An 11,001-nucleotide genomic window follows, 5' to 3' on the forward strand; every position below is an offset into this window, starting at 1 on the left:
ACCGCTATGCAGCCCCTGTGTGTGTGTGTTTCAGATCTAAATGGAGAAAAAACCCACAGACATCAGGGCCACTCTAAGACCACAAAAGATGGAGAGGTGATGCTACCTGAGGTGGGCTACGCAACTACAGAAAGAAGTAATAAAATTAATCATCACTGTTGACATATGGCAACAGTGTCCCCTGCCTTCGCCTGAGTCAGCTGAGATAGGCTCCAGCACCCCCCGCGACCCTAGTGAGGACAAAGCGGTGTATAGAGAATGGATGGATGGATGGACACACACACACACACACACACACCCACACCCACACACACACAAATTCATCACTGCAACAGTTAGACCGCACACATACAAGTGCAAACTCACACATGAACACAAACACACACACACACACACACACACACACACACACACACACACACACACACACACACACACACACACACATGTTTGTTTTTCTATACCGGTGGGGACTTACCATTGACTCCCATTCATATCTAACTCCTAACCCTTACCCTCACCCTAACCTTAACCATCACCAAATCAATGCCTAACCCTAAACAAACGTTTTTGCACTTTTACATTTTTTATTAACAACAATATGGCCAAGAAAACGGTGTTGCCACCCGTGGGGACCTCATTTTAGGTCCCCACCATAAGACAAGTCCCCACCTTTATAGCAAATAGTCAGGTCAAAGTCCCCACCGGTATAGCAGAAACAAGTACATATATACACACAGTCACCCACACATGCAGATTTATTCAGACTCAGTGATTCTTTGTGGAGCCAACAAACAGCAAACATAAAAATGCTGATATTTATGTGTATAATGAGAACCTCCTTTGTTTTATTTGCTTCAAACTCGATGCTGCATTTCCTCAAGACCCCGGCGACTCACACACTAAGTTTGGAATGGATCAGATGAACAACGAATCATGTGAAGAATCATGTTCTTTGATTTTTCAAATGCATTCAACTCCATCCAACCCACCATCCTCAAAGACAAGCTCACAGAGATGGGAGTGGATCCTTCCTGTGTTTCATGGATTACAGATTACCTGACAGGAAGGCCGCAGTTTGTCAGGCTGGGGAACTGTTTCTGGGACATTAATGAGTACTGGGGCTCCACAAGGAACAGTCCTGGCTCCATTCCTGTTCACTCTGGATACATCTGACTTCAAATACAGCACTGAGTCCTGCCACATTCAGAAATACTCTGATGACACCGCTATCGTGGCATGTATCAGAAATGGACATGAAGCTGAATACAGAGATCTGATAAGTGCCTTCAGTGACTGGAGTCAAAAAAACTGCCTGCTGCTCAACGCCTCAAAGACAAAAGGAAATGATCATAGATTTCCGCAGATCCAAACCCCCTCTTCAGCCAGTGAACACTTGTGGCGTGGACATTGAGATGGTGACATCATATAAATATTTAGGTGTCCACCTTGATAATAAGTTGAACTGGTCTACAAAGATGAACTTCATCTACAAAAAGGGCCAGAGCCGACTTTATTGCCTCAGAAGACTTCGATCACTAGACATCTGCAGTAAGATGCTGCAGATGTTTTATCAGTCTGTGGTAGCAGGTATCCTGTTTTATGCTGCAGTCTGCTGGGGAGGCAGCATAAAACAGAAGGATGCAAGGCGTCTGAACAAACTGATTAAAAAAGCTGGCTCTGTGGTTGGAATCAGATTGAACACATTGGAGGATGAGGTGGAGAGACGGGTACTGAGCAAGATGGAGGCCATTCTGACAAACGTGGATCATCCACTTCACATCTGCCTCAATGAACAATGAAACATCAGTGGACGGCTCCTATCCCTGCGCTGCAAGAACGAAAGATTTAGGAAATCTTTCTTGCCATCAGCAGTCAGGCTATTCAATTCAAAATTAAACAGAAGAACCCTGACAACTGAATTTCCCTTCAGGGATGAATAAAGTGATTCTGATTCTGATTCTGACGACACACAAACAGATTTCCTGGTTTAGCAGAGAAGATAGAACATTCTAGAAGCAGAGTTCCAGAATCTTCTGCTGTTCCTGAAGTTCTGAATGTGTGTGTTTGTGTGTTCCCTGTTGCTAGGCAACGTCAAAGGCAAATGATGTGCGATGTCACTGATGGCTGTGACATTACTGATGATTCCACAGTCCTCTGTTTCAAAGTCTTTAAGTATAGGGCAGATCAGAACTTTTCATGGACTTTCGACAGTCAGAGCAGCTGTTCTCTTCAAACGATCGGACGACGACCAGCATCAACAAACGACAAACTTTCTTTATTTCCTGAGATTCGGGACTCATTTATATCACAATCATGTCTCAGAGACAACAAGCAGAACGTGAAGTTCAATTCACCACTTCAGAGACACCAGCTCCGACCATGACAAGGGCCAGTGTGGTCAAAAGTAAGGCCAACGCCAAACGACCGGTCTTCCAGAGCGAAGACCAGGCCTCTTCCCAGACCCAGACCATGACCATGAATTGGGCCGATATCATGAAAGCAGAAGATGAGATCAGAGAGCAGCTTAGGCTGAGAGAAGCTGAGGTCTGAAGCAGGAGAACGAGGGCCTCCTGCTTCAGAACCTGAAGCAGGAGGTTCTGCATAGAACCTCTACATAGAACCTGACCACAAAGAAAACGAGGACCTGAAAATGCAAGTCACATACTTGGTGAACAAGAATAAAAGTCTGAATGATGAGTGATAAAATTAAAACAGTCCAGAGAGAGAAGGTGCAGCTTAAAGAGCACTATGACAAGAGGATCGAGGATCTGCTTTCCCAAGAATCTCACCGCAATCAAGAGATGGTGAAGCGTGTTGAGTTTGCAGAAGAGCAGATCACCATCAGAGACCAGAAACTCCATCGATTCGCAAAATTTTAGAGCAGCTCAGGAGAGATGTTGCTCTGAAAGAACAAGAAAATCAGGAACTGCTCAGGAGACAAAAAGAGACAGATGACCTGCAGGAAAGAATCAGACAACTGGAACAAAATAATCAGGAACTGCAGGACCTTTGGATCCAAAAGAAAAACAAAAAGACTCCATTTAAGCTTTTCTGGAGGACCAAAGATAGAAAGACCAACAAAAAACCAACTGAAGAGGTGATCAAGCAGAGAGACCAACAACAGGAGCAGGAAAAGAAGGCCAAGAAAAAGAAAAAGAGCTTCTGGAGTTGGTTCAAGGGTGACAGGGAGGTAGATGAGGCTGCTAGTTCAGCATAGCCTCCCCCTTCCTCCATTTTCTCACTCCTTCTGCCTCCTTCCTCCTCACCTCTTCAACCTCTCTCACCTCTCTATTTCTTCCCTTTCCTTCCATCTTTTATTTTTCCTACTACTACCTATATACTTATTATCAGTACCTATCAACTTCTCACCCCTTCTGCCTCCTTCGTCCTCCCCTCTTCAACCTCTCTCACCCTGCTTCTCTGTATTTCTTGCTTTTCCTTCCATCTTTTCTTCTTTCTATTCCCCCTTTCCTTTCCTTCCCCCCTCTAAAAAAACTTTAAAAAACTTAAAATTAAACAAAAAAATATAATGTTTCTGCATATGTGTGTATCAGATCTGAAGAATTCATGTCTGATTTCAGAGTTTTCAGGTCTTTGAAGATTCCTAAAATGAGCTGAATTTGAATTATTTTCAGGTGATGCTTCTAAATATTCCAAGGATTATTTTCAGAGGAGACAAACAACATTTTTTTAATGTTATGTTATCTGAAATAATCAAGTTTTAAATATTTTGAAGAGGAATTTTTGACAATTTGTTGCTTTTATGAGGCTTCACAGATAATCTGACTTTTTGCTTTTCAAAATGTTGGATTTATTTTAGAGTGTTTTTATGCTGTGATTCGTTCTGCTGTTTTATTCTGTAAAATATGATGAATGTTCTGTACTTTTAAAATATCCATATTATTCTGTGTACATATGCTAAGAGGATAAATTCTCCACAGGTATTTTTCCTGTTTAAATAAAATCTGTGCAATATAAATAATAATTTGTGTAATCGTCATATTTGTGTCAACATTTCCATTTATGAAAGAATCTGTGTAATATCACTGACGTGCAATAATGTTACTCTTATAATCAGTACTTTTGTATATCTTGTATTATTTTGGTTCTTTTTTTTTAATTTTTGTACTACTTTTCCAAAAAAGTTTGCACTGTCTTTGCTACTATAACAATGCGAATGGTCCCCCGTGCTGGATTACTAAAGGCTTATTTTGTCTTATCTTATGAGACATTTATTCAAAATAACCGTCCATCCATCCATCCATCCATCCATCCATCCATCCATCCATCCATTTTCTTCCGCTTATCTGGGGCCGGGTCACAGAGGCAGCAGGTGAAGCAGGTTGTTCCAGACGTCCCTCCCCCAAGCAACGCTTTCCTGCTCATCCCGGGGGATCCCGAGGTGTTCCCTGGCCAGGCGAGATATATAATCCCTCCAGCAAGTTCTGGGTCTGCCCCGCGGTCTCATCCCAGGCGGACATGTTCAGAAAACCTCCAGAGGAAGCCCCCCCCCCGAGGCATCCGAATCAGATGTCCAAACCACCTCAACTGGCTCTTTTCGATGCAAAGGAGCAGCGGCTCTACTCTGAGCTCCCTCCGGATGTCTGAGCTTCTCACCCTATCTCTAAGGCTGAGTTCTCCCACTCTACAGAGGAAGCTCATCTCAGCCGCTTGTATTCGTGATCTCATTCTTTCAGTCACTACCCACAGCTCATGACCATAGGTGAGAGTTGGAACATAGATGGTCTGATAAAACCCTCTTCACCACGATGGTTCGATACAACGCCTTCATTACTGCTGAGCAAACATCACAGGAGACAAAGGGAATGACTGATTCAGCACTGAGTGCATCCCTGTGCAATATCACGTAAATGTCAAATGATTCCAAGGAATACCACCTCTCAATAAATGCATCACTTTTTCATTTTAATATAGTTTTTCAAAAGTATTTATTTTGTGTTTTTACAACAGGAAATATTGTGCATTCAGCTATGAAATAATGCATTTAATAAAAGGTAATACAATTTTGAACTATTTGACAATTTAGTGAAACTGCACTGAGGTTTACTTGTTATTGTTGTGTACTCTACCTTTAACAGCAAGAACCAGCCATTAGTTAATAGACCCTCTGTTTTACTTCTAGAAAAGGTTTAGGTCAAAACTGAGACAACAGAAAATCTCAACAGAAAGAGCAGCTTACAAACAGACAGAAGCTACAGTGCCAAATAAAGCCTTTGTACGAGGTGAACTGTTTCAACCAGTAAAATTTGCAATTACCATTATACCTTACATTTAATAAAATGATTTGGTTCATATTTCATTTTTGTTTTTATTTTACAGTTAATGTCTCTTCTATGACAACATAAAAAAACATCCTTGAAATGAATATCACCTGTCCAAAAGGCTAATGTGCCCTCAGACTGCATGCGACAGGTACTGATAAGTCACTGTCCTGCAGCTGATGGTTGTATTGAGTTGCATAACATTTCGATTTTTATCATTTTTTGTCAGAGATATTTGGAAACAGCTTTTTGAAAAATCAGGTCAATATAATACTCACCACACACACAAGTAACAAAATCATAGGCAAAACACACAAACTCTAAGGTTGCTGATCTGGGACACACTTTTGCATTGAAATAAATATTATAAATGACAGCTTCAGGTCTAAATTGGTCATCAAAGTCAAATTCAATACATTGCATATTTTTCAAAATTAAATTAACGGATAAACCTACTAAAACTAGTGGCAACATTTTCTTGATCTTGTGACATCAGTATTCTTAATAAGGCCTAAAAGAGAACAAGAGAGACTCTTCTGTTTAGCTCCAAATGCAGCAACAAATTAATTTAGTAGCAGCATTTATCGTCCTTGGCTAATATTAACAAAATGTCATGGATAGATCAGTTCACAGCAGATGCTGGTTGCTGGTAAGTTGTGTAAGTTGTTGCTGAATACTGGGTTTCTTGGACCTTGGTTCATTGCATTAAGGTTTCCACCTCTTTGCTGTGCAGAGGTATGAACCACTGACTGGAGGAACAGGCCGTGTGAATCGAAAAATTGTTCAAAAATATACAGGTTGATTACTTACACCTACAATGAGAGAAGGAATCTTATTTTCACCTCTGTATTTTTCATTTTTTAGTTAGTTAGTATGGATATGGATATGGAAGAAGTATTCAGAAGCTTTACTTTAGCAAAAGTCCCAATACAGTGAAGCAAAAATTGTAAAAGTACTGGTTTGGTGCCACTGATCGATATATTATTATGTATGCCTTCATTAGATTATTAATACTGTATCGTTGTCGCTGTTGGATGTGAACTACATTATCTACAATTTGGCTCACAATTACATCAGATATGTTTTAGGGGTTGTCAGATGGTGACTGGTAAAGGAAACATTACATCTGAAATGTGATTACACATTGATATTTGTCAGGCAAAACGGTTAGAAACTGCAGGTTTATTATTCAACAATTCATATTTTAAAATCTTGTTTTATTAGGCTTTACACTGTGTAAATCTCCATCTTAACAGTTACTAAGACTGTCAAATAAAAGCAGTGGAAGTATAAATTACTTTTAACTAGAAATACTAAAAAAAAAAAAAAAAAAACAGAAGTAAATGTATCTCAAAGGTTTTCTTAAATATAGTACTTGAGTAAATGTACACAGTTATTGTTCAACACTGCTGGAAACAAACAACATATGACATGAAATGATTGAGATTGTTCGGTCAGAAGGGGTGGCATGAGCTCGGCCCTCAGCCCATTGAGCTCATGTCGAGGTGTCCCTGAGCAAGACACCGAATCCCTAATTGCTCCTGGTGGGTCGTGGTTAGCGCCTTACATGGCAGCTTCCTCCATCAGTGTGTGAATGGGTGAATGTGACGTATCATGTAAAGCGCTTTAGATAAAAGCAATGGCGATTTTAGGGGGTGGCCTGGGGTGGCCGGGGCCACCCCTGAAATCTCATTGGCCACCCCTGCGGCCACCCCAGATCTGATAGGTAGTTGGTCACATGGGCGTAACGGACGCGGGGTACGCATGGGACATGTCCCCCGCACTTTCCACATCTGTCCCCTCTGTCCCCCCGCACTTTTTTCAGCCGTTACAACAGCTAAACCCGTTATTAGCATCTAGTAACGTGTTTTCCCGAGCCGTCTTTGAATGCACCATGAGCGCATGCTAACGCAGGTGTTCCACAGGAGACGTGCTGCTGTGCTGAGCAGTGCTGAACGTGCGTCTGGAGTAATGTTTAGCAAACCAGCCAGAGCTAGCAAGAAGCAAAAAACTTTACACAGTTTTTTCCAAACAAACCGTGTAAGTTGTGTGACCTTGTTGGATGCAAACAATGTTAGACTTGTTAGCTAAATGATGACAAGGTAAAACGTGGCAATATATCAATATGTTAAGCTAGTTAATAATTTAAATGTGGTTGCCTCTGTTACATTATTGCTAATTAGTTTATTCTTGGAATAAACCCAGTCCTCTTTCATTTCTGGGCAGAAGATGTGCTCACAATTGCTCTCCATGTATTTAAGTCTTTTGGTCCCAAAAGAGGAGAGTCAGGGAGGAGAAAAAAGAATAGGCTATCTATGGTATAAAAGTGGTTAAATTTACAACTATTTTTTACTGCTTCTCTTTCAAATTCTATCTCATAATTTTGATTTTCAGATTGTTTAATGATTATTTCCATAACAAAGAGCAGAGTCAGGCAGGAGATGGACCAGAGGCGGCGGCCAGCAGTAATGTTGACCATGCAGGGTCTGCAGAGATGAAAAAAATATATACACACGTGGACAAAATTGTTGGTACTCCTCAGTTGAAGAAGGAAAAACCCACAATTCTCACTGAAATCACTTGAAACTCACAAAAGTAACAATAAATAAAAATTTATTGAAAATTAAATAATCAAAAACAGCCATTACTTTTGAATTGTTGATTAACATAATTATTAAAAAAACAAACTAATGAAACAAGCCTGGACAAAAATGATGGTACCTCTATAAAAGATTGAAAACTATTTGACCAGAGTGACATGATTAACTCAGGTGTGTCATTTAATTGACATCACAAGTGTTTCCAAACTCATAATCAGTCAGTCTGCCTATTTAAAGGGAGACAAGTAGTCACCCTGCTGTTTGGTGAAAAGGTGTGTACCACACTGAACATGGACAACAGAAAGCGAAGGAGAGAATTGTCCCAGGACATCCAAAAAAAAAATTATAGACAAACATCTTAAAGGTAAAGGCTATAAGACCATCTCTAAACAGCTTGAAGTTCCTGTGACAACAGTGGCTCATATTATTCAGAAGTTCAAGACCCACGGGACAGTAGCCAACCTCCCTGGACGTGGCCGCAAGAGGAAAATTGATGACAAATTGAAGAGACGGATCATTCAAATTGTATCCAAAGAGCCCAGAGCAACCTCCAAAGAAATTAAAGGTGAACTCCAAGGCCAAGGTACATCAGTGTCAGATTGCACCATTCGTCGTTGTTTGAGCCAAAGTGGACTTCATGGGAGACGACCAAGGAGGACACCACTGCTGAAAAAAACTCATAAAAAAGCCAGGCTGGAATTTGCAAAAATGCATGTTGACAAGCCACAAAGCTTCTGGGAGAATGTCCTTTGGACAGATGAGACCAAACTGGAGCTTTTTGGTAAGGCACATCAACTCTATGTTCATAGACTCAAAAACCAAGCATCCGAAGAAAAGAACACTGTCCCTACGGTGAAACATGGAGGAGGCTGAGTAATGTTTTGGGGCTGCTTTGCTGCATCTGGCACAGGGTGTCTTGAAAGTGTGCAAGGTACGATGAAATCTGAAGACTATCAAGGCATTCTGGAGAGAAATGTGCTGCCTAGTGTCAGAAAGCTTGGTCTCAGTCGCAGGTCATAGGTCTTCCAACAGGACAACGATCCAAAACACACAGCCAAAAACACCCAAGAATGGCTGAGAGAAAAGCGTTGGACTATTCTAAAGTGGCCTTCTATGAGCCCAGATCTGAATCCCATTGAACATATGTGGAAGGAGCTGAAACATGCCATTTGGAGAAGACACCCATCAAACCTGAGACAACTGGAGCTGTTTGTTCATGAGGAGTGGGCCAAAATACCTGTTGACAGCTGCAGAACGCTCATTGACAAATACAGAAATCGTTTAATTGCAGTGATTGCCTCAAAAGGTTGTGCAACAAAATATTAAGTTATGGGTACCATCATTTTTGTCCAGCCCTATTTCATTAGTTTGTTTATTTAAATAATTATGTTAATCAACAATTCAAAAGTGATGGCTGATTTTGATTATTTAATTTTCAATAAATTTTTATTTATTGTTACTTTTGTGAGTTTCAAGTGATTTCAGTGAGAATTGTGGGTTTTTCCTTCTTTAACTGAGGGGTACCAACAATTTTGTCCACGTGTGTAAGTGGCTGAGAAAAAAATATGTATCTATGGGTTAAAGTGATTTTGAGGTTAAATTCCACTGCAATTTTTACTCTTCCTAATGCTATTTCAGAATTTTTCTTACCACATTTTTTTATGTTTATTGCCATAACAGAAAGAGCAGAGTCAGGGAGGAGATGGATCAGAGGCCAGCAGCAGGGACAAGGATGTAGGGTCTTTACAGGTAAGGGAGATTATAACTTCCTGAAAATAAGATATCTATTGCAGGGAGACACCAGGCAGTACTGATCATTTCGTGTTCAGTGTTTGGCACCTCTGGCTACTCGTCCAGTAGATGTTCAAGGGACATTGTTGTCAACTCAACTAGAGTTTGGCCACTAAAACTTTAGATTTTATAGTTTAAAGATTTATAGTTTAAAGAACTAGCCTAGTTGGTCCCCTGGTATTGTACTGTGGCTGTTAGGGATTATGTGGTTCTTTAGCCACTAAGGACGGTGCAATTAAATGTAAGAGAATGATAAATCGCTCTGAAAAATTTGTCCCCCTCACTTCTGAGATGGTGGTTACGCTCATGGTTGGTCAAGTTCGTCAACACGAGAAACAAGAGATATTCTGTCAATCAATGATAGAAACGTCACACGTGTAGCTACTATACAAGGTGCTCGGATATTTTTTTACAATGCTGGTTTTGCCACTCAACACTTAGATGCCGGACTTCTGTTCAGCCTATGGATGCTCTAATGAGCACTGTAAGGAAACAAGAGCTCGTGGGATTACTTTTCACATGTAAGATGTATGTAAGGAATAATATATTGTTAGCAGGTTGTCATAGCTAGAGTGAAATAAACGCCGAGAAGACGGATAGAACCCCTCAGCTCCGTGTCTGGCTTCTACCCATGATCTAACCAGCTCTCTACATCATCCTGTGTATTACACAGCTGCTTACCGGTGAAATAACTAATCTGAGACAATTTTTTGTTTAAAATTCGATGTTATGAATCTAGCATTCCTAGCAACTTACTGCAGTAATTGGTACAAGATGGCGCTTCAGTTAGTAAAGCAACAATACAGGTGACACAGTTGATGAGCTGATGACTGATAATGTTATTCTACAGGATGAGTTGAGAGCAGTTGAATTTTGCTAATCTAATCTAATTTGTGAAGAGATGAGGACTTTAATCCAAGGAAATGGCTCTTAGAAAATTTGTACCCTATCCTGAACATATTTTACTGATTTAGAGTAGTTAAAATAACCAGATATAATTGAGGACTGTAATAATGGGAAATGGAATTTAAAAATAAACCAGAATAGACACCTTTATTCAACACTTATGAGACAGGAAATCATGGGAGAAAGAGGGGATGTCACATGCAGCAAAGTACTGGGGTTTGAACTGTGGTTGGCTGCGTACATGGCATTAAACTCCGCTATGCCATAGCCACCCCACACTCGCTTTGTGTCCCATCAAGGCCACCCCGGCAAAAAAGTCCTGGATACGCCACTGGATAAAAGCGCTATATAAATACAACCATTTACCATTTAACTCTGGAACTCCACCTCCCACAATTCCTAGCGGGATACAGAGCGGA

This window comes from Acanthochromis polyacanthus, chromosome 21 (genome assembly GCF_021347895.1).
Source record: "Acanthochromis polyacanthus isolate Apoly-LR-REF ecotype Palm Island chromosome 21, KAUST_Apoly_ChrSc, whole genome shotgun sequence".
In the NCBI taxonomy this organism is placed as follows: Eukaryota; Metazoa; Chordata; class Actinopteri; family Pomacentridae; genus Acanthochromis; species Acanthochromis polyacanthus.